Raw genomic sequence first — 25,054 nt, 5'->3', positions numbered from 1 at the left:
AAGAGGATGAATATTGGTATGATTCTATTTAAAAGAAATGTCCAGCAGAAGCAAATCCCCAGTTACAGAAAGTAGATTAGTGACTGCCAGGGGCTGGAGGAGAGGGGAAGGCAGAAGGCAGGGGAAGGATGCGTGCGGGATATCTATCTGTGGAGGTGAAAACTGGTCTGGAATTGGAGAGTGGTGATTAGCCACACAACAGCAAGAAATATTCAAACCACTGAATTATCCACTTTAAAAGTAGTAAACTTTGTAGCATGTGATTTGTATGTCAATTTTAAAACAATAAATAATCAATCGAGGCATCAGCACTCAGGGCTTCCTCTCACTTTCTAACCTGCTCCCTTTAGAACTAGAAAGAACCTGTCATCACCTACTTCAGCCTCAACAGAAATGCAGCTTCTCAGCCTTTTTCTGAATGAAGCCTTTCACTTCTAACCATGAAACGAAAGGAAGGTAACATAAATGGAAGATAACCATGGGGCCGTGGCTGAAATCTTTTAGGACAAGTGCCCTCTGGGTTTTGGAACCACACCCGCCCAGCCCTAAACACCCTTCCGCCATTCTCAGGTGACAGGCGCGTGAAGGTGACAGCTGCTGGCTCCACCTCCTCCCTGCTGTCTGCACAGGGTTCTGGGTACACGTGAAGGGTCAGCTGAGTGAGAAAGAAACAAAAAGGAAAGTCAGAGAACCATCGAGGGCGCTCTGAGAAAACATCAGCCTATGGACCCTTTACTCCAGCGTACGTTGAAAATTAGGCACATGAAAAACATCTTAGCTCTCTTTAAAGACACACTTGCAAATCTGGGGCCAAAACTAATCAGCTTGTCCCAAGGGCAGTTCAGCTGGGTCACCAGCCCCTCCTCCTGCCCAGACACAACCTAACTGGGCCATGTATGAACTAAATGCTCATCATGACGGCCCACCTGGGAGGCAGCCCTCCTGCTTCCAGACAAGTCCTGCTGAGAAACAGATGGCAGAACCCACTTCCCTAATGGGCCAGCCGCCCTAGACCTGTCTGTCTGCTTTGCAAGAGGAAGACGTAATGTCTTCCTTCAGTGTGACAGGTATGCGGGGCCTGGTTTGAATCAGAATTCTGTGATGGATGGAGCAAGTATTTTTACATTAAAGCAAGAAATTCTTAAAATCATGTCAGCATGCATCCTCACAGCATATTTTGACGTAGATTATCTCCAGTCCTCACACATGAGAAACAAGCTGAGAGGAGACCCACGTGCAGTCTCCCAAACGGACCCTGATAACCGTCCCCAGCATGGCACCTGCGGAGAGGCTGTCGGTCAGCCACCAGCTCGGCAGTGCTGGGGAAGAACCCCCGAGCTCGGCCATGCCACTGCGGCCCGGAGCCCTGGGCGAGCACGCTGCTGTGGCATCAGCCTTAGGAGAGCGCGGCTTTCCAGCTCATCCTCTGCCACCTTCGTGCAGGGCCAGACGGTGCTGCGGATCAAGTGAAGACCTCTCTGGTCAGACAGGTGTGCATTCACACCCCAGCTCTGCGGCTCCCCGCTTATAAGCTTGGGCACATTCACATCACTTGTTCGAATCTCAGTTTTCTTCTCCACAGACTGGACAGAATAACAGTACCTACCTACGTCCTAAAGTGGTTATGAGGATGGCGTGAGAACACAAAGGGCCCTACTGCCCTGACACACAGCGAATGCTCAGGAAGCATCGGGTGATAAGCAGTCCTTCTCCTAACTTCAGAAAGGTTACTGTTAATTACTGGACCCTCGACACTGAGGTTACTAAAGGCCGTATGGCAACTGCTGAAAACCATCCATTAAAACCTCAAAAAACAACAACTTCCTATGGTTCAGTGTAACACATGCCAGTTGAGATCATCAGAAACACTCCTCACTGCCGGGGTCCAGCCCCGGTGGATCCAGGGAATTCGAAGCGGGGACGGCGTAGGCGAAGATCAGGAAACAATTGCTTAATTAAACGTTAATTAAGGATATAAAGAGTAATAGAATGAGGATAGCTCAGTGAGGAAATTCAGTGGAGAAAAGAGGCTGAATAATTCAGCCAGAAGGTAAGAGAAAGAACGACATGGTGAGACCAAGTTTCGGTGAACAAGGCCCGCACTTTATTTTCCAAAGTAGTTTTTATACCTTAAGTTATGCATAGAGGATAATGGGGGAAGGGGTAGAGTCATGCAGCAAGCCAGGCTTTCTTCCTGCAAACTTATCATATGCAAAAGCTTAGGTGATTTGCATCATCTTCTGGCCCGGAGGCCTGTTAACATTTTAAGACCTTTTCTTCAGAAAACTTATTTTTCTCTAAAGGTGATTGGTCAGGAGCCACCCTCCAAAAGCATTAGATAAAGTTGCATTCCTACAGAGCAAAGGTGTGGTGGGCTATAACAAGAAAAAGAATTAACTCAAGGGTCCCAGGTTACAAACATTAAAGCTACTACTTACACCAATTCTATTAATCAATACACTGCCAGGGACACAGCAGGTAAGGGATATGGAAACTTGGCAGCAAACATTGGCCCAACAAGTGAAAATCCCTTCACCAATACAATTTCTAATCAATCTTTTAACTACTCAAAGGAATCTGTGTTTAGACAGTTTAGAACATCTCCTGACTCTCACAGTTGGGAGGCTCTGAACAATCACATGTGGCCGGAAAAACCTATTCAGGCAGGCTAGAGGATTTCCAAAGGAGTTTGTAGGTTGAAACACTGTCACACCCAGGAATTATTAACTGGAGCTGTAAGCTAACTCTTTTTTCAGAGAGGTAGTGGGGGACAGCCCCCCGTAAAGTCAGAGGTGTAGGTGAAAGCACAAAGCAGAAAGTAGGCAGACTCTGGTTTTGGGTGTAAATGCTCGAGAATTTCCAGGGGGACCCCTGAAGCTCGATCCCGCCTTTGCGTATGCCGAGCCTCCTTCCTCATGACTTTTGTCATGGGCAGAGTTCCTCACACTGGCTCCCAGCAGTGACAGAATTTCAGTTGAGCTATTCCAGATCCTGAAAGATGATGCTGTGGAAAGTGCTGCACTCAATATGCAATGTGCACTCAATATGCAATATGCCGGCTCCCGGCACCTCACCAGCACCTCAGAGGCAGTGACCTGGCTGTTTCCTCCAGAAGGGCCGAGGACGTGCGGAGGAAGCGGGTGCTGCTGTGGAGGATGGAGTGGGCTGGGAAGGCTGTTCTCAGCATGCAGCTCCCTTTCCCGACCTTGGCTTGCCCCTTGTTGGTTCAGTCACTCAGCAGTTACTGGGCGCCGCCAAGAGACAAGCATGGCTATCAGGGCCGAGATGCAAAAATGAAAAACGCAAGTCCCCACAATTACATCCCAACAGAGACTCAGCGAACACAGAAACAGCTGTCAGATGGTGCTACCTACAGTCCTCTGAGGGAAAAGGTACAGAAGTGTCAGGAGAAAGGGGCCATGTAGCTAACGTGATCAGGAAAAGTTCTCTGAGGATTAGGTGACATCCAAGCAAAGACCCAAACAAAAGGCAGTGGGAGACCAAGTCCTGTGGCTCCTGTGGCAGGAGGGTCCAGGCGGCAGGCGCAGCAGCGAGGGGCGTGGCAGGTGGCGGCAGCTGCAGGGGCGGCCGGCTCAGGGGGCCTTCAGCGCACAGACAGCCGGGTCTCATTCTCCTACCGGCTCTAAGCAGCGGTGAGCCCCAATCTGACTCAGGACTTAAAAGTTCTCTCTGGCTGCTGTGCAGAGAAGACTGCAGGGCAGGGGGTGGTGACGTGGTAGGAATGATGTTGGCTTTGCTATTGTGGGAACAGTGAGAACAGGCCAGACTCTGGATATATTTTAAAGACTCTCTGAAAATTATATATATAGGCCATTTCTCTCACTAACTGCCCCCGAATCCCTGAGTTCCCAACAGGAGCTGGAAGTGACATCACTAATCTGGGCAGGCAGGTTTTTCCAGCTTCCGGTTGCTATGGGAACCTTCCAGAAAGCAGCCATCTGGGAGCTGGCTGAAGCAGCCAGGTCACTGGTGGCCCTGCTGTTGTCACAGGGGTACTAAGAGGCAGAAACTTTTGAATAGTAAAGAATATAATGGAAGCAGATTAAAACACGTAAATGCAATTCTTAAAATTACCTTTTGATCCAGTAATATTCTCCTGGAAACTTATCTTAAGGAAATAATTCAATAGAAGCGAAAAAGTATGTGCATGAAAAGGTCTACTTCAGCATCATCTATACAACAAAAACATGAGAACAATTTATATGTCAAATATTATAGGAATTAATAAGATCTGGGTATATTGACACTGTAAAATGTGATATAATCATTTCATATTCCAGTTATGGACTTCTGCTTCTGGCCGAGATGGAGCTATAAGGAATTGGATTTACTTTCCCAACCTGAACAGCTAAAAAGCCAGAAAGATACACGAAACTATGGCTTCTAAACACTGGACGACACGCCGCACAGGACAGTGAAGCCGGGGAGAGAGAGAACAATTGAGCTGAGCCCTGTGACCACCTGGAGAGAGTCTGCAGTCAGGACTGGGCACCCAGGAGGGCCGAGGAGCTGCTGAGAGCTAAAAGCCACCAAAGCAGCCTGAATATGTAGACCAGAGACCTGCAGAGAGAACTCCAGAAATCTGCGGACAACACCCTCAAATCTTCAGTGGCGGGGGGGGTGGGGGTGGGGGTGGGTGGGTGTGGGTGTGTGTGGGTGTGGGTGTGGGTGTGTGTGTGCGTGCGTGCGTATGTGAGCTACCCAAGGTTGGAAAGAGCCACCTGCAAGGAATGTGAGGAATAATACCTGAAGCTCACCCTACTGAGTCACTGTGATTATATTTTCCTTTTCAGAAATTCACTTAAATTTTAAGAACTTTTCATCTATGTTCATAAAGAAGGCTTGATTGTAGTTTTCTTTCCTAGTAACACCTTTCTTGGGTTTGCTATCAGGATGGTATCTGCTTTACAGAATGATTCGGAATTAGTCTCTCCTCCTCCGTTTTAAGGAAAAGATTGTGTAGAAACTGGCACTATTTCTTCCTCAAATGTTGAAATAAAATCACCAATCAAGTCTCTGGTGCCTGGAGTTTCCTTCATGGAAAAATTTTCAACTACAATTTTTTAATAGGGATAAGGCTATTCCGATTATCTATTTCTCTTGAGTGAGCTTTGATGGTTTGTGTACTTTCAAGGAATTTGACTATTATCCAAGTTGTTGAATTTATTGGTAACTTGAGTCCAAAGTATGCAGAAGAAAAAGACAAACAATAAAGATAACCACAAAAATCAGTACAATAGAAAACCAAAAAGAGAGAGAAAAATCAATGAAACCAAAATCTGTTCCTCTGACATCAATAAAATCAAACTGATCAGACTGAACAGGAAAACAAGACACAGATTACCAGTATTATCAGGAATGGAAGAAGATACACTACTATAGGCCCTGTAGGCATTAACAGGGTAATAAGAGAATATCCTGAACAACTTCTGCCAGTAAGTTCTACAATGCATAAAATTAATACTATCATGACCAAGTAGACTTTATCTTGGGAATGCAAGATAAGTTGTTTAATATTTAAAAATCAATGTAATTCAGTATATCAACAGACTGAAGAAGAAAAACTATATGATTATCTCAATAGATGCAGAAGAAACATTTCACAGAAGTCAACATCCATTCATGATAAAAACTCTCAGCAATCTAGAAATAGAGGAAACTTTCTTATCCTAATAAAAGGCATCTACAAAAATCCTACAGTTAATATCATACTTAAAGATAAATGCCTGAATGCTGTCCCCCTAAGATTGTGAACAACGAAAAGATTCAACATAATGCCAATCAAAGTCCCAGTAGGATATTTTGCTAAAACTGACAAACTGATTTTAAAAGCTAAATGGATAGGTAAAAGAATAAAAATACTCAAAATATCAATAATTTGGAAAAGCAGAAAGTTGGAGAATTCACACTACCTGATTTCAATACTTACCATAAAACTATTGGGTTGATCAGAAAGTTCATTCAAATTTGTCCATACTACATCATGGAAAAACCTGAATGAACTTTTTGGCCAACCCAACACATGCAGTACTGGGTGACACTGGCAAAAGGAAAGACACACAGATCAATGGAACAGAAGAGGTGATCCAGCAGCAGACCCATACACGTGGTCAATTAAAGCTTTGAATTGATTTGTGTCCCCCATAAAAAGGTATGTTGAAGTTCCATTCCTCGGTACCTCAGAATATGACCTTATTTGGAGAATGGGTCTTTGCTGATTTAACCAACTTAAGATGACCTCATTAAGGTGAGCCCTAATCCATTATATCTGATGTCTTTTAAAAAGGGGGAATTTGGGCACAGATATGAGAGAGATGATATGAAGAGATGGAAGAACACCATGTGGAGCACAGACTGGAATTATGGTGCAATAAGCCAAAGGACACCTGGGGTTACTAGAAGCTGGAAGAAACAAGGAAGGATCCTCCCCTACAGGTTTCAGAGTGAGCATGGCCTTGCTGACACCTTGATTTCAGATTCCTGGCCTCCAAAACTGAGACAATATTACGGTTGTTCTAAGTCACTCAGTTTGTGATACTTTATTATGGCAGCCCTAGGAAAGTAATTACTTTTCAACAAAAATACAAATGCAATTCAATGGGGAAAGGACAGTCTTGTCAACAAATGGGCCTAGAAAAATCACTACAAAACTTCTAAAAGAATGGACTTCCCTAAGTAGTCCAGCAGTTGAGAATCCGCCTGCCAATGCAAGAGACACATCAACCCCTGGTCGGAGATGATCCCACATGTCATGGAGCAATTAATCTTGTGCGCCACAGCTGTTGAAGCCTGTGCACCCAGAGCCCACGGTCCGCAACAAGAGACGCCTGTGTGCCGCAACTACAGAAAGTCCACACACAGCTACGAAGACTCAGTGCAGCCAAAAAATTTCTAGAACAGGAGAAAATGTTTGTGATCTTGGTTATGCAAAGATTTCTTAGCTATTACACTAAAAGCATGATATATAAAAGAAAACATTTGATTAAATTAGATTATCAGAAGCCACACATGGTAGAAACTATGTCCATATCACACATTTGATAAAGAACATGTAACCAAAGTATAAGGAATTCTCAAAACTCAGTAAGCTAGAAACAAACAATCCAATTTAAAAAAGAAAATGGGCAAAAGATTTGAACAGGAGCATTACCAAAGATACAAAGATGACAGACATCCAGAAAAGATACACAACACCCACGAGTCATTAAGGAAGGCAAATTAAAACCACAATGAGATTATACCACACACACATTACATAGCTAAATTAAAAAGCAAACCACCACCACCACCTGACAACATCAAGTGCTGATGAGGATTCAGAACAACCAGTGTTCTCACTCATTGCTGGTGGGAATGCAAAATTTTGGAAGAGTGTTTGGCAGATTCTTATAAAGTTAGACATATACTTAACCATATAACCCAACAAACCCATTCCTAGGTATGTTTATCTAAGGGAAATGAAACTTTTGTTTACACAAAAACCTGTGTGAAAAGGTTTGTGGCAGCTGCAACTGCCAGAATCTGAAAACGCAAATATCCTTTAACTGATGAATGGATGGATAAAGAATTGCGGTACATCTATGTAAATAAAAAACTACTGAACACTCAACACAGATGAATTTTTTTTTTAATTTTTACAGTAGGCCCTTGTTGATTACCTAGTTTAAATATAGCAGTGTGTACCCATTAACCTGAGACTCCCAATCTATCCCTATCCTCCAGTCTCCCTCATTCTCTAAATCTACAAGTCTGTTTGTTTTGTAAATAAGTTCATTTTATCATTTTTTTTTTAAGATTCTGCACATAAACAATATCATGTATTTGTCTTTCTCCATCTGACCTACTTTACTTAGTAGTATTATCTCCAGGTCCACCCAGGTTGCTGCAAATGGCATTATTTCATTCTTTTTACGGCTGAGGAGTATTCCATTGTGTATATAAACCATGGCTCTATCCATTCGTCTTTCAATGGACATTTAGGTTGCTTCTATGTCTTGGCTACTGTAAATAGTGCTGCTATGAACACTGGGGTGCTCGTATCTTTTCAAATTAAGGTTTTCCTCAGGTATATGCTTCAGGAGTGGGATTGCTAGATCATGAAGTAACTATATTGAGTTTTTTAAGGAACCTCAATACTGTTTTTCCATAGAGGCTGCATCAATTTACATTCCCACCAACAGCGCAGGAGGTTTCCCTTTTCACCACACCCTCTCCAGCATTTATCACTCGCAGCCTTTTTAATGATGGCCATTATGACTGGTCATATCTTTTTTCCTTCTCATTGTATTCATGGGATTCTATAAGGCAAGAATACTGAAGTGGTGTGCCATTCCTTTCTCCAGTGGACCATGTTTTGTCAGGCTCTGACTAGAAGGGACATATCCTTCAGCCACTCCAGGCAGCCAGACGACATGCCGGTGCCCTGGTTGCCCCACTGCTGGTTCTCGTTGAGGATGCAACCTTCACCAGGTGTTGGCCAACATGCCGCCCGGGTATCCAGTGGTCATGCACAGAGGTGAGAGTTGGACTATAAAGAAGGCTGAGCACTGAAGAATCGATGCTTTTGAACTCTTGAGAGTCCCTTAGACTGCAAGGAGATCCAACCAGTCCATCCTAAAGGAGATCAGTCCTAAATATTCATTGGAAGGACTGATGCTGAAACTGAAGCTTCAATACTTTGGCCACCAGATGCAAAGAGCTGACTCTTTGGAAAAGACCCTGATGCTGGGAAGATTGAGGGCAGGAGGAGAAGGGAATGACAGAGGATGAGATGGTTGGATGGCACCACTGAGTCGATGGACAGGAGTTTGAGCAAACTCTGGGAGTTGGTGAAGGACAGGGAAGCCTGGAGTGCTGCAGTCCCTGGAGTCGCAAAGAGTCGGACACGACTGAGCGACTGAACTGAACAGGTTCACTGGAAGCAGAAGCCTGGGGCAGGTGCTGGGAAAGGACCAGCTCCAGTTCAGCGGCATCACTGACTCAATGGACGTGAACTTGAGCAAACTCCAGGAGAGAGTGAAGGACAGGCAAGCCTGGTGTGCTGCAGTTCATGGGGGTGCAGAGAGACACAACTTAGCGACTGAACAATTCTGACTGGTGTGAAGTGATACCTCACTGTAGTTTTGATTTGCATTTCTCTAATAATTAGTGATGTTGAGCATCTTTTCAGGTGCCTACTGATCATCTGTCTGTCTTCTTTGGAGAAATATCTATTTAGGTATTTTGCACATTTTTGACTGGGTTTTTGTTGCTGTTGTTGTTGTTGTTATGGAGTTGTATGAGCTGTTTGCATATTTTGGAAAAAATTAAGCTCTTTTCAGTCACACCATTTGCAAATATTTTCTCCCATTCCGTAGGTTGTCTTTTCATTTTATTTAGGATGTCCTTTACTGCGCAAAAGCTTGTAAGTTTCGTGAGGTCTCATTTGTTCATTTTTACTTTTATTTCTTTTGCCTCGGGAGCTAATAAAACATTGGTACAGTTTATTAGAGAGCTTTAATTTTTAATGGTGAGGGTGGAAGTCTAACCAGGAACAGAAGAAAAATGGAGTAGATCATGAAGATGTGATTTCAGCCATTTAAAATGTATTTAACACATACACATCGAAGGTAACATAAAAAGAATATGCCTGGGTTAAGTGGCAGGAGTATGGGACTTACTCATTTTGATTTTAAATGTTCTCTTTTTGGAAAAAGTACAGAGGTATTGTGTTTAAAAATAATTACACCACATCAAAACATCTGTACACAATGTTTGTACACAAACATTTGTACATTTGAACATTTGTACACAAATGTTCACAACAGCATTATTTATAATAGTCCAGAAGTGGCAACAATTCAAACGCCCATCAAGTGATGAATGGATGAACAAAATGTGGTATACCAGTACACTGGAATCAAGCACTGACATGTGCTGACGTGGAGGAGCTCGCCAGGCTCCTCTGTCCCTGGGATTTCCCAGAGAAGAACACTAGAGTGGGCGGCCATGTCCTCCTCCAGGCGCTCCTTCTGATTCAGGGATTGAATCTGGGTCTCCTGTGAGCCACCTGGGAAGCCCTGATATATCTATGCATTGGAATACATTACTCTTCCTAAAAACGAATCACGTATTGACACATGTGCCAACATGGCTGAGCCTTGAAAACATGCTCAGTGAGAGCAGTCGGTCACAAAGGACCACACAGCATGTAATTCTATTTATATAAACTGCTCAGAAGAGGCAAACCCAGAGACAGAAGGTAGATTAGTGGCTGCAGGGGCTGGAGGGAGGGGGAAACAGGATATTACTGCTAGTGGATATGCAGTTTCTTTTGGGGTGATAAAGTATTCTGGAATTAGTAATGGTTACACAACAGTGAATACACTGAAAACCTCTAAATTGTATACTTTAAAAGGGTAACTTCCATGGTACATGAATTATATCTCAATTTGAAAAGACTACAGTTTAAGTACAGAACACTGAGGAATAAGAATGTGTTCTCCTTGTGTTTCCTGAGGTCCGCAAATGAAGCCTGAACTTACACCAGCTATGCAGTTTCTTATCTTGCCTTCCTCCTCCGCCTTCCCTCTCGATATTACTTATCACCTCAAGTATCCATCTCCAATGTTAATACAAAACCAAAGAAAGCAAATGTGAAAAAAAGGTGCAAACTATTAGATATAGTTTATCTGTAACCATGAAAAGAATCCTTTTCTTTCTCATTTATAACTAAAGTGAAAGTGAAGTCACTCAGTCGTGTCCGACTCTTTGTGACCCCATGGACTGTAGCCCACTGGGCTCCTCCATCCATGGAATTTTCTAGGCAAGAATACTGGAGTGGGTTGCCATTTCCTTCTCCAGGGGATCTTCCCAACCCAGGGATCGAACCCGGGTCTCCTGCATTGTGGGCAGAAGATTTACTGTCTGAGCCACCAGGGAATCCCAATTATAACTAACACTTCACTAAAACTGCTCAGCATGAATCTCACTTCTTAGCAGCAGGTGTGAAGTCAGGAACTCCCTGAGCTGCTAAAAGGTAAAGTCCGTCATTTTTCAAGTTACTGTAACAAGACTTCCCTCAAAGGTCTAAGTAATCACTGGAAAAAGAACTGACAACACTTAGAAACCAGATTTTCAAGGTTATTTTATTTTTGTTTTTTAAGGCTAAACAGAATCCCCAGGTATCTGCCTTCACATCCACTACAGTGATGTGAAACACTTTCCCTAAAGCAAAAGCTACTAAAAGCAGTTTAAAGGAAAAGAGAAGCTTATAAACCAGGAGACCAGAAAAGTACATCAATTTGCAAGACAGGCTCTAAGGGGGAAGAATGCTATTTCTGAATCTAGTTGTACAGAAATGCCCCCTGTCCCCTGTTTTCTCCACAGCCTGGACGTTTACTTGGTCTCCTGCGACACTTGAGCTAAGGTCAGGGAGGACAGGGGCTGTCAGGGCCAGCAGCTCAGGTGCGCTTCTTCCCAACACTCTGGGCACTTCGCTCTTTTCCACTGAGAACATGAAGGACAGACTTAAGTGGTAGCGGGACAAATGTAAGCCACAGGTCAGAAGACAATCTCAGAGCATAAACACAGTCACTGGTTTATATTCTGGGAAGGGAAGTTTGGGTTAGGGTTAGGGTTAGCTCTCCTCTGAGCTTTGTAATTATACTAACACAATGACATTAACAGAAATCAAAATTTAAAAAATTCTGCCACAAGTTTGCCAATTCAGTAAGTCACATTTTCTTCCTTCCTCTCCTCACTTCTGTTTTTTTTCTACACATACACAGTCCTCTTATATTTTAGATTTTGAAATATTTTTCTCTACTGAACATTAAATTATCATTTCCCCAGTAATTATGCAGTCTTTGTTCTGTAATTTACTAATGTAGTCATCTTTTGATACAATATTTAGGCACCCAACAGCAATTTTTGTACTAATAACAGTGTTGTGAGAAACTTGACCTTCAAAGATTTTTTTAAATGAAGTTAATGCATCTGTTATTCTCCAATTAAAAATAAAAATAAAATAATAAAATGTATGTGTTGTGCTTAGTCGCTCAGTCCTGTCTGACTCTCTGTGATCCCATGGACTGTAGCCCCCCAAGCTTCTCTGTCCATGGGGATTCTCAAGGCAAGAAAACTGGAGTGGGTTGCCATGCCCTAAAAAAATGTGTCTTTTCTACTTTATAGTGTCAGTTTTGTAAAACAGAAATAAGGACTAGATTAAGAATTATTGGCTAGAGTTTAACATGATGCCACTTGAAGCAAGGTAATTAACCTAATGACCCCTAAAGTGAACCTAAAATTGTATAACATTATAATAACAGCACAGTGGAAAATTACTATTTTAATAGTTGGCTCCAGAATGCTTCCCAGAGACAAGGTTTACCTCTGTTTGGGAAAATATTCTGATAAGCTCCTTAAAGGTGGAAGGTAAACCCTGAAGATGCAGATTAGAAAAGGAGAGATCTATCAATTGCCTAGCAAAGAAAATTAATGGAAATTTGGAGGTAGGGGAGAAGAGAAAACAGGGGTTACAGAGGGGAAGGGACAGAGTCCAGGAATGGGTAGGAGCTGCCTCCTTCAGGACAGAGCGGCCCACAGGGCGGCAGCACGCGGCACGTCTGGAAGCAGCGCAGCCCTGGGGTGGACCAAACGCCTCTTAAGGAAAGGGCAATCCAAAATCCAATTTCAGTTAGGTCTTAATTGCAAGGTATTGTCCCTTTGTGTTCCATACCTTCAGTAAAGCCTGCTCTACTCATAAGATCCTTAACTGTGCGGGAAATCAAAGAAAGGTCTGGAAGTAGGGACAATAATGAAAACCTGGTGAAGGGTGCTGGCCTTCTCACATAACAAGGGGTACAGGACTTACGTCCATTTTATTGACACTTCAAGATAAGTGATTTAGACTGATAATGTACGTAATGCAAGTTTTATTGGCTTATTTCTTTGGCATATAAAGTAACTACTTTTATATAACTTTTATTTCTGTAAAAACACAAGCGACACTTCAGCAATACTACATAGTTCCCTGACTCTACAGTATTGTGACCTCACCGTAAATGAGCGCCATCAGTGGTTCTCGAACTGCAGAGCATACTGGGGTCACCTGGAGGGCTTCCTGCAGTGTGGGAGACCCAGGTTCAATCCCAGGGTCAGGAAGATCCCCTGGAGGAGGGCATGGCAACCCATTCCAGTGTTCTTGCCTGGAGAATTCCATGGAAAGAGGAGCCTGGTGGGCTACAGTCCATGGGGTCACAGAGAGTTGGACACGACTGACTATCACTTCAGAAGGCTTCTTACGACCCAGGTCGCTGAGGCCAACTCCCAGAACTTTGATTCTGCAGATCTGGGTAGGGCTTGAGAAGCTGCTGGGTGATACTGATGCTGCTGGTCCAGGAAATACACTGTGAGAATCGCTGAAGTCCACCTGTTACAGTTTTTTTGAATTTTAGTTCAGATGTGCCTCCTCTAATGTGTTCCCTTCCACCTTCCATGCCCCCTTCCTTCTTTCTCCGACAGAATTAATCACTGTATATACTACTGTTGTTGTTGTTTCAGTCACTAAGTCAAATTGGACTCTTTTCGGGATCCCATGGACTGTGTAGCCCAGCAGGCTCCTCTGTCCACGGGATTTCCCAGGCAAGAATACTGGAGTGGGTTCCCATTTCCTTCTCCAGGGGGTCTTCCCCACACAGGGATGGAACCCGAGTCCCCTACAGTGGCAGGCGGACCCTTCACCACTGAGCCACCTGGGAGGCCCCCCAGCCTACTGCCTCTTATTTCATACTGCAGGTGCGTTGTGACTTCTGGATGTACTGCCCATCTGATGTAGGACAGAGCCCAGCGCCTGACCTGTGGCAGGGAGTGGACTGTTCGATGAATGGAGGCGACACTAAACTCCTGGAAGATTCCTCACAAACAAGTTCCTTTTTAAGTTCTTGGGCTTGGCCCTTTCTGCTCCTGCTGCTTGTAACGCCTCCACTTCATCTGACTTTTCATTACTCAGGCTCTTCTCAGGCATTTCCTCCTCCAGGAAGCTTCCACCACCGACCTTGCTTCTGGTCTGTGTCAGATGCCCCTATTTTTCTCTAATGTAACCTATCTATATTATATTTATCTTAATAATAGCCACCATTCACTGCAAGCTTTCTAATCCAATAAGCAAGGTTGGATTAAAACCTTTAGAGGCTCTTAGGTCCAGCAATTCCCACTTCTGGGAATTTATCCTATACTTAAGAAACGTGACTTATACAAGGTAACTCCCTATAGCACAGTTTGTGGCAACAAAACTTTAGGTGGTAAAATATTAGAAAACCTAAATTTCCATCAGCAGGGGATCAATTAAATAGTTAAATAAACTAATACATCTATATAATGAAATAGTGTGCAGCTATGAAAAGGATGGGTTAGCTATCTGTGCAATGATAGGGAATGATCTCTGAGATACATTGCAAAATGAATAAATCAAGCAGAAAAACAGTGAGAGGAACGGTAAATAGTTGTGCAGAAAAAGGGAGGAAATTTTCACATAAATACAAGGCTATAAGTGAGAGGAACTAAGTAGCAGATTTTTTTTACTTAGTAACCTTTTGTACTTTTGAATTCTGAACCATTTTAATGTGTTACCTATTTAAACAAATAGGGCTAAACATAAAAAAAAAAAAAAGACCTTCAGATAGCCATAGAATAAAAAAGACTGGGGTGCTCCCTATTTAATTCAACACAAAAAATGAGTATGAGGAAGTTCAACAATACTCACAATCTTTTCCAAGATGATTTTTGCTATATTAAATGAAATGCCCAGGGTCAAGTTCTTTCCATTTTCTCTGTTTTGTCTCTGCTTTATTAGTGCTCAGCTTAGGCCTGGTGTACTAAAGGGTAACCCCAACACTGCTGCTGGGCATTAGATCCACAAAGACATTTCAGTTCTTACCACATGTGATCTCTTAGTAGCAGTAGCATGCCTTGCAGTAACCTCTTCCTTCTTCCTGAAGCACTCACTTTCCAGGGTCAGTGTCATAACCTCAGGGCTTCCTCTGGTCCTTGCAGCTCTCCTTAAGTCTCCTTCCCCAGTTTCACCTCCTCTGCTACTTCTTAAGGTGCCTTAATGGTTGGTCCTAAACCCTCCCTGGTTCCCTGCACCCTGGTTTACTCTTGGCTTCATTTAACATCTACAGACAGATGATGCCAATTTATATCCCCAGGACACCTTCTCTCTGAACTTCAGGCTGGCATGTCCAGCTGCCCACTGGGTCAGTCCTCCACATCCTTCAAATTTACTACACTCCAGAACTAAGTTGTCAGCTCCCTTGGAAACCCTGCCTCAGGAAGCTGGCATCACTGCATAGCCACCACTCCTTTCTCCAGCTGGACCTGGGCATCGAGGTCCATGGAGTCCCGGTCTCCCCACCTCCACCTCTAAGGCCTTTCCTGATGTTTTCTGAAGCTTCCTTTTTCTCTTCAACCTGCTGCTGCTTTTCAGTTGGGGCTGTGGTCATTTCTCCCTGTCACAGTTACTGTAAGACTCCCACAGGATCTCTCTCTCTAGTCTTGCCCCCTGCCCTCCACACCCCATCTACTCTCTACCTTGCACAGAAATCCTTTTAAATGCAACAATTTCCTTCTCTCCTTTAAAACTCTTTCTTCCCTCGAATTTTTGGGGAAAACCCCACATTTGTTAACTGGCTTATGAGACTGCATGACCTAGTGGTCCCCGCTGACCATGCCAGCCTCAGCTCTCAGCCCTTGACACTCGTGTGATGCTCTGGCCACAGCACCCTTCTTTCAGACCTCAGAACCCACCACTTTCTCCTAGGGCAGGCTGCTAAATGAAGCAAGTACCAAAATACGGAAAGAAAGCCACAAGACTTGAGCCCCATCGAACATCATAGTAAAGTGGCTTGTGGCGCTAATCTAGAACCGGCTCCCCCCTTCTAAGTCACCCCAATCATGCTTGTTGAAAATACATTTACTATTCACACTATTCTTCATCTGCCTAGTGAATAAAGACATCCAAACTTCTCAGCTGCCTCCTCCTAAACTGGCATTAGCAAAAGAGCAAAACGACCTAGGAACCAACCCCATTCTGCGCTCCACTCCCACAGGCTTACAGCTGGGCTGCTTCCTCATCCCTGAGTCAATATTTTCTTTGTGACCACAGTTAGTGTTCCTTTAGGCAAGATTCAGGCCTGACTGCGCAAGGTAGAGATCAGACTGACACAGAAGAGGGAAGCAGGATCCTCCCTCCAGAACTCCGCAAGCCTAGGCACACCGTCCCTTTCCTGCACAGCAGCACCAGGTACCTGAGGCTCTCCTGTGCTGACGCCACAGCAGGCCCACTCTCTCCAGGTCCTCCTGTAAACTAACCACCCAGGGTTATCTGGGCACTTCCCTGGGTACCTCCCAGGATCATTCCCCTAAGACTTACGGCCTGGAAGCACCTGGACTGTGGCAAGGAAAAGAGAAGCAAGGTAGTGCATGGATCTTGTCAGTCCCACCACCAGGGCTGGGGAGCAACACCTGCCTTAGAAGTAAAATGAAGTAAATTAACGGGTAGCTAACCTTAACTCAACATTCAGGTAGCTCTAGAAATATGTAGACAAGAGTTTTTGAGAAAAATAAAGCTCCTTGAGGGCTGACTGGCAAAAAAAAAAAGAGGGGGACACAAAAAAATTTTAAGCTTTATATTAACATAGAAGCTTAGGGCACTTAAAAGGAACAAATCATAAATATAGTTAACGAAATCTCTATTCCTCATATAATCAAACCACAGAATTCAAATAACTAAGTCACTTATTTAGCCATACCACCTATATCATTACTGGGAATTTTTCATTTGCAGAGATGAAAATACCTCCCTACTAACTTTAAAGTATGGTAATCCAGTCCTAGGTACTTTGTGGCAGTCAGGAGATGGAGGTCATTAGAGGGGAGAGAGAATGAAAGAAAGAAAAATAACATTTGTTAGCATTTACCCAAACTAGCTAAGCACTCTTCATTTTAAACTTGAGGAAAGCGGGGCTCTGAGAGGTTAAGCATCTTGCATCAATCACCAGTGAGTCAGAAGTGACTCCTAAGTGGTCCCTCTCTACCACACCGACTAGCACAGCCGAGTCGTCAGTTCTTGTTCTGGGAAGACCTTGAAGCCACTTGTGTGCGTGTAAGAACGTGCACCTTGACTTGGGCATAGAGCCCAGGGGAAGCCCAGGCAGGGTCAAAACATGACATTTGCTGAACTGTACTAAGAAACATAAAGTTCTTTTTTCAAAGCTTTTTTTGTTTTGGTTGCACCATGCAGCCTGTGGGATTTAGTTCCCCGACCAGGAATCGAATCCATAACCCCTACAGGGGAAGCATGGAGTCTTAATCAGTGAACCACAGGGGAGCCCTGAGAAACAGAAATTTTTGTGACAATTCCAAATTCAATACAAATTAGGAGAGAATCCCTATACTACAATCTGCACCTACATTTAGAGATCATTAGCTTCTTTAGTACCGGGTGTGGGACAAACACTCTTAAAACAGGGTCACAGAAGATGCAGTTAGAAGAATCCTTTGCGTTCATCTCCCTCTTTTTTCAAAAGAAAGAAACTGCGGCCAAAGAGGCCAAAAGACTAATTTAAAGCTATACAGTAGAGACACAGCTGGACCAGAAGCTAAATCTTCTATTTCTGCTACCCCACCTCAAACTGAATAAAAAACTTGGGAACAACTTAGGAACAGGCAAAATGGATTACACTCAGATCAGCAGCAGCATCATCGGAAATTCTGGGAAAGATGTCAGAGGAAGCTGTCATCCTGCTGTTGTAAAACATCAGAGTTAGGCAGACCATACCTGTCCTGCCTTTAATGGCCTGCCTTCCATTAAATAATTTGCAATGTTTTGGGCAGCTCTTTATATCGCATACTTAACAGTGCCGATTTCATCCACCAGGTCCACATACTAACTCCTACATCATAGGAAGTGACACGACCATGTTGAGCCGACACTGAAACTGAAACTGACATGACACTGGCCTTGTCCAGCTCTAGGCAAGTCCTCCTCAGGCTCTGCCCACGCTCCTCTTGTCATGACCAGGAAACGAGCTACGCGAGTTACTTATCTTCCCTGTTGCTCAGCAGCTTCATTCCTCTCCAGCTGACCTGGCGGATGCTTCCTCAGAGCTTTCAAGCCTTTCCCATGTTTCTCCAGGCCCACCAACTCTCCCTGCTGCCAGCGTTCCCAGCTCATGGCCTGGCTGCCAGCTTCACAGAGCTGTGGTCACTAGGCTTAGCTCCTCAGCGTCCTCCTTCACGCAGTCAACACTGCTCCGTCTTTTCACCTTTTCCTCTTTCACTCGTCCTCTCCTCTTGGGGGAAGAAGTAGCTTCCCTCTCTTCCCGGGTTAACTCCTCCACCCACAAGACCTTTCAGTCCACCTCCTTGACAGCATCTTCAATCTCTTCCTCCTCTCCACTGGCTTCACGTCTGGTGCACACAGTACTCAGATCTCCTGTATCCTTAAGTAGAACAAACCACAACAAAGCCGCTCTCCCTGGACCCACCAAGTCTCCTACTTCTCTCTTTTTCCCTGCCTCACTGCCATAGTTTCAAAGGCAGACTAGAATTCTGCTCCCTCACCAGTCAGCCCATACTTGAAGCTTCTCCTCATACCACCTAGACTTTCTAAGGTTTCCAGTGGTTTCCTTGTCACCATATGGAATCCTCTTCCTTTGGCCTCATTTCCTTAAACTCCCTGCAGGATTTGAATCTGCTGACTTACATGGGTTCCTTGAAGCTGCTCTCCTAGGACACTGACTACACGGGTTCTTCTTCTCTACTTGCTCCTAGGCAGGCTCCTCTTCTTCCTCCAGACTCCCCCAAAACATTCCCCAAATTGGTCTTCTCTTTTTTAATCCACTCCTAATGGATTACTACTGGGGAATCCATTTCTGTCCCTTTTGGGGATTCAGCTCTCACTGCCATACAGATAAGCTATAAATCTCTATCTGTAGTCATGACGAGTCCTGCTATCTCCAACTTTCTGCTGTTGGATGACTTCAGTTGACTTATCCCATAACACATCAAATCTGTACTTCTCACACAAATCTATTTTTATTCCATCCCAGATGATTCTTTCGATTTTCTCTATTTCTTCTTCAGGACACTCATATTCTAACTTTAGGGTAATTTCTGGCTCCTATGTTTCTTTTGTTCCCAACACTGACTGAGTTGCAAAGTCTATTGATTTTATCTTTAAAATATTTCTAGGCATCTCTTTCCACTGCCATGACCAAGACCTGGCCACTTTTCAGAGCCACTGTAAAAGTCTCCTAACAGGTTTCTGCGCCTCCAGACTCTCTCTCCATCCATTCATGTTAAACAAACACTAGACTAATATTTCCTGAAGCACAGCCCCAATTATCTGGTTCTCTCCTCATATTCTTCAGTGCTCCCCAATCCACCTGTTGGCTCGGCTCTTGTTTTCCCTTCACATACCCTCCCTGCTAGTATCCATAGTGCTTCCTCTGCTTAGAAAGCCACCTCCCATTTCCAAATGTCCACAGTCTACCAGTCTTACAGTGCTCAGCTTAAATGATACTCCTGTGAAACTTTCCCTAGTCCTTTCTCTCAATATTTATGTTTTGTGTTGAGGAACTATTCATTCATTCAACATACATTTACTGAGTGCCGACTATGTGCCAGGCAGTGTTCTAAGGGATGAGCAATGATCAAAACCAATGAAAGTCTCTTTTTTTCAGGGTCTGGCATTCTAGAGGGGAAACAGGTGATTAAAAAAATAAGAAACCACTGGACTTCCCTGGTGGTACAGTGGTTGAGAATTCGCCTGCCAATGCAAGGCACACGGGTTCAATCCCTGGCCCGAGAAGATTCTACAAGCCTCAGAGCAACTAAGCCCATGCGGCACATCTATTGAAGCCCCCGCACCTTAGAGCTTGTGTTCCCCAAAAGAGAAGCCACAGCCATGAGAAGCCTGCATACCACTATGAAGACAGCTCCCACTCGCTTTAACTAGAGAAAGCCTGCACAGCAAACAAGAGCCAGTGAAACCAAAAATAAATAATTAAAAAAAAAAAGAAACCACACTGAATGCCAGGTGATGAGCATCACTACAGAGGAAAATGAATCAGGAAAGGGACCAGGCAATTTCAAGAAGTTGCTACTTTGAAGCAGGTGTTCAGGGAAGGCTCAATGAGAAGGTGACGTGAAGAACGGAAGGCGCTGGGTGAAGCAGGGGTGTGGGGCGGAGACAACAGGAAACCAGGCTGGCACTGTGGGGAAAGGCAAGACGAGTCTGTTCTAGAGCAATCTCTAGGGCCCAGAGTCTGGAGACTTAGATTTCAATCACAGAATCATTATCTCAGAGTTGAGGAGAACTTTACAGATCATTTAGTACAACTACCCATTAGATTATTAAACACCTTTATTACATCTCTCAGGTATCCATCTTGTCACAGCTTCCTCACCTTAAGTGGGCATAATACTAATATACAGGATGGTTGTGAAGACTGAGTTAATATATATAAAATTCTTAGAACTATGCCAAGTCTATGGTAAACACCCAATAAACACTAGCTATTATTGAGTGGTAACAGTAGGAGTAACCACCCTAATTTTAGAGATGAGCAAAATGAGGCATTGGGAAGTTATATTACTTGTGTTAAGTTTTCAAAGTTTAAAGTGGTAGAGCCAGAATTTGAACTTTATTGTAGGTGCTAATTAATTACTACATCCTACTAACTTCAAAAGTGGAACAAAAGGTGGTATTTGGACTTTAACCCTATAACCTCAAGTCACACAAATTAAGGATATTTACAAATGAAACTCAAACACAAGAAGAGGGAAATCATCTGTTGCTGCATGTCTTTAGAATATTAGCTGGGAGGCTAACTAGATATCGAGAAGGCCAGAAGAGTTGTATGATTTTGTTAAGGAAAAAAAAAATCTATTAGCCCTATTTGGAAATCAAGCCTTGCCCAAGAATAAGCCTGCTGATAACTGGGTTGGTGCTTTCAATCTCATTTTTCATGTTACTCTTACTGGTAAATGTACGTAATGATTCCAAAGACATTAACTTCCAAAACCAATTTACAACATTAGCATAAAAAAAAAACACATCACAAACAATTAGAAAAAGCAGAGATGTGTTTATAACTGGAAAAGAAGCATAATATTAGAAGTGAAAACACAGTTATCACCTAACAGTACCTACGGAAAAGAGGTGAATGTCTCTCTTCTAAACTGTGAGCATAAATTACAAGCCTAAATGTTCAAAAAGGGGAGGTGATTATGCGTGTACTATTTCAAACAATGGTGTCTTCAAAAATCAGTTCTTAAACCACACTGATGGCCACTCACTACTTCAGTCTCACTGTGCTGCTGGGAGTATGAACAACTCCCACGTGCTGAACAACATCCTGTGAGGTAGTCACACCACAAACATTTAATGACCACTGTTCCAGAAGAGAGGAGGTGGTGAAAAACACAAAGCCCTGCTTTCACAGCGCTGACACTGTACGCAGGTATAAGGAAGAAATTAAGGCTCAGTTGCCAGACCTGTCAGACTCTAAAGCCTACACCGCATGTTTCAACTGTATCATCTCACACTGGCGAGATGCACCTTCTCCTAAAAATCCACACCTGACCATGCAGTCCTGACACCACTGTCTGCAGCTTAGGCTTCCTCTCTGTTGGCAGTCCGGTGTCACCTTCTCAGTGAGCTGTTCCTCCCCCACTCCCAAAAGCAAAGACTGCTTGGTCAAGGGTTAACATATATTGACATGTATGAAATTCTTTTTCTCCCTCATTAACTCCTAAACTCTCTCAGGACAAGAACTATATCTCAGCCTCTTTTTAAGTCTAGAAGATGGTCCATACAATAGGCATTCAATCAAGGGCAGAGTGGAGTTCATGAGAACAATTTCAATAGAGTCAACAGTGGAGGCCAGCCTGCAAGGAACTAAGGACTAAAGGGAAGAGAAGGACATAGAGTTTGTTTGTTTGTTTGTTTTTAAGAACAAATGTAGAAAGGAAACAGATGGAGAAAGACAGCACTGTGAAGTAACGTGGCCCAGTTAAGGTGGCTTATTTTGTTTTTTAAGAATGAGAAAGATTTGAATGAATGTGTTGGTAGGGTAGTACAACGCAGTACAAAGAGCAAGGTGTCAGCATTAGAGACCTGAATTTGCATCTGGCCCTGTCACTACATCTGTAGACTACTTAAGCTCTGTATTTACACACATACAAAATGACAGTGGTAACACCCGCACCTCACTGTGAAGGTCACAGCACTAAGCAAACAGGAGACATTCAATAAGTGGTGCTAATCACTATGACCCTATGTGGAAGCCTGGACTCTGGTGTTCTAAACCTCCCACGTAGTCTGTGCTTTCGCCCAGATTTCCTGTCTCACTCTACGTGTAATATGCGAAGCAAAGAAACAGGGTCCTGGTTTCTCCTGTGAGCCACCCTCCATGCTATTCCACTTCCTCGTGACAGACTGCATGAGCTCCTGAATGGCTGCTGTGGGAAATCAGTGATGTCACCAGCTAAGGAAGAGAGACAAACTGCAGAATAAGCAGATGACACTGGCTTTAAATTATCAAATGTACCAGATTTTGAGCTCCTGCCAAAACATTCATTGAGAACTGGGAAAAGGGAAACCAAAAACACAAGCACACAGAACATTGTTTAAGTTTCAAAGCCATCAAGGGGTCCCCAGCATCCACTCTGGGCACAGAGAGAAGGCAGTATGATAAAACATCATCCCTGAGGTCCTTTCTCAGCATTTTACTCTGATGTCAGATTCATTATAAGTTCCCCAAATCACAAGATTAGTATTTAAACAATTTTTGTTCACAGTCATTTATTTATTTTGTCATGCCACGCAGTTTGGGGGATTTTAGTTCCTTCACCAGGGACTGAACTCCAGCCCTCAGCAACGAGAGAGTGGAGTCCTAACCACTGGATGGCCAGAGAAGTCCCCACAGCCATTTAAAGTTAATGCTCATGGATTGTGTTCACCTGTTACCTATATCTGGCCAAGAGCAGCACCCTACCTCAGCCCTCTCTCCCAGATCTCACAGCCCCCTGCTTAACAAGGTATATGGAAGTGGGCCAAAGCCCAGGTTAATGTAATAAGGAATGAGGAAAAGGCTACAGGCACCCGGGATTATCAAAATACAGGGAAGATGTCTTTTATTACAATCAATTACCAGCTAATCAAGGACTACAGAAATAAACATGTAAAACAAGAAAATACAACTATCATTTAGAGTTCCAAGACAACTGGAAGATGGAAAAGAGATGAGGAGGAAAAACAGCAGGAAATACATGTGTTATCTACAAACTTAATCACAAACACTCACAAAAGCTTCAAGTAACCAAGCGGAGGCTGAAAATTCAGTTTTTGTGAAACAGGGTCTGATTAGGAACTTGAATTTACCACGGATGAATAAGAAAGAAGGGTAAAGAATATTCCAGACAGCTCTAAACATCTCACCAGAAAGCAAAAAAAAAAAAAGGCCAGAAACCCACCACAAATCACATAGGCAGCACAAGACTGGAAAACAAGGTAACAGTCATTCGTCACGGAAAAGAAACTTCAAATCATCCTTCCCCCCATATAAAAAGCATCTTGAATCATTATTCCATGAGAATAATTTTCAGAACTCCAATCCTAACCACACAGGCTGATCCTGGATAATACGCGCCTCAGTTTCTCCAGAGTTCAGATCAGATCAGATCAGTTGCTCAGTCGTGTCCGACTCTTTGCGACCCCATGAATCGCAGCACGCCAGGCCTCCCTGTCCATCACCAACTCCCAACACATAATAAATACAGTGAGTTCTGAGTCTGACCAGAATCTAAGCCTGTGTTCTGACCCCAGACCTGAATCTTCAACGTCAAGTTCCAAGTCACACCTGAGGAAGACTTTGCTGCGGTAAATGTATCCGAGGCTGCCGTTCCTTCAAAGAAAAGGGCCCCGGCGTGAGGTGCGGTTTCTGTAAACTGCTCCCAGCGGCGGGAGGGGATGTATTCGGCCTCGAGCCCCCAGGGCGCTTCAGCTCGGACGCCGGGGACCCCCACCTCTCGCTGAGCCGGCTGAGGTCGGGGGTTCCCGACCCTGGGAGGCCACCCCCGCCCCGAGCACCGCCCTCGCCTCGCAGGCCCCGCACCCGACCTCACCAAGCCCGCGACTGGAGACCGCCGGCCTAGACCCCCACCCCGTGCGCCTGACGAGCGAGGGCCCGGCCGGCCCGCGGCAGCGCCTCCCGGCTTCTCTGCCCGTCAGTCTGCCAGTCCGTGCGTCAGTCGGTCTCTCCATATTCCCCGCGTCTCCACCGGGGGTGCATGTGTGGGCTCCGGGCCTCGCAGACCCAGAGGGTCGCCACCAGCCTCTCGCTCGGCACTCACCTGCCCGGCGGGGGTTGTCCAGCTGCCTCACCGCCGCGCGCCGTCGCCTCCACGGTGCCAACCCTGCACTGGCTAGCGCGGCTCGGCCCCTGTCAGCGCTTGGCTGCGCCACCACGCACGCGCGCGGGGCCGAGCGGACGGTCGCGGGGCATTCTGGGAGCTGTAGTCTTTTGGGTCCGCCGGGCGGGAGCGGCGGCGGGGTCTGCGAGCCTCTGGACCGGGCACACCAAGCTCTTTTCGAAGCCGACCCTGCGTCTTCCAGCGGGCGGCAGGGGTGGGAGGTGTGACCTTCAAAGCCCAGTTTTGGCTTGGCGAGGCCCACTTGGCCTCCCGTCTGCACTGCAGCCCGAGGATTTAGGGGAATATTGGGGTGGGTCTGTGGTCAGGCTGTGGGACACACGCTCCAGGGCTGTGGAAAGGAGCGGCTTACTTGATATTCATTTTCTAAATATTTAAGTGCCTTCTTTATGGGTGTACAAACACCCTGCTTATTTAACTTATATGCAGAGTAGTACATCATGATAAATGCTAGGCTGGAGGAAGCACAAGCTGAAATCAAGATTGCTGGGAGAAATATCAATAACCTCAGATATGCAGATGACACCACCCTTATGGCAGAAAGTGAAAAAGAACT

General features: G+C 44.5%; 1 protein-coding gene across 5 annotated transcripts in view; it reads right to left on the bottom strand.

Moving 5' to 3' along the window:
* Nucleotides 1–24,504, bottom strand: part of SGSM3 (small G protein signaling modulator 3) — a 34,065-nt gene extending 9,561 nt beyond the window's left edge. For all 5 annotated transcript variants that reach the window (XR_015164531.1, XM_086402978.1, XM_086402976.1 and 2 more), the window contains exon 1: nucleotides 24,421–24,504. The gene's annotated coding sequence lies outside the window, so the exon portion shown is untranslated. The remainder of the gene's footprint in view (nucleotides 1–24,420) is intronic.
* Nucleotides 24,505–25,054: the final 550 nt, after the last annotated feature.

This window comes from Bos grunniens, chromosome 5 (assembly GCF_055505025.1).
Source record: "Bos grunniens cultivar Pamir isolate PY7600 chromosome 5, Bosgru_T2T1.0, whole genome shotgun sequence".
In the NCBI taxonomy this organism is placed as follows: Eukaryota; Metazoa; Chordata; class Mammalia; order Artiodactyla; family Bovidae; genus Bos; species Bos grunniens.
Note: the sequence above shows the minus strand (reverse complement) of the source record. Positions and strands in the feature narration are given on the sequence as shown.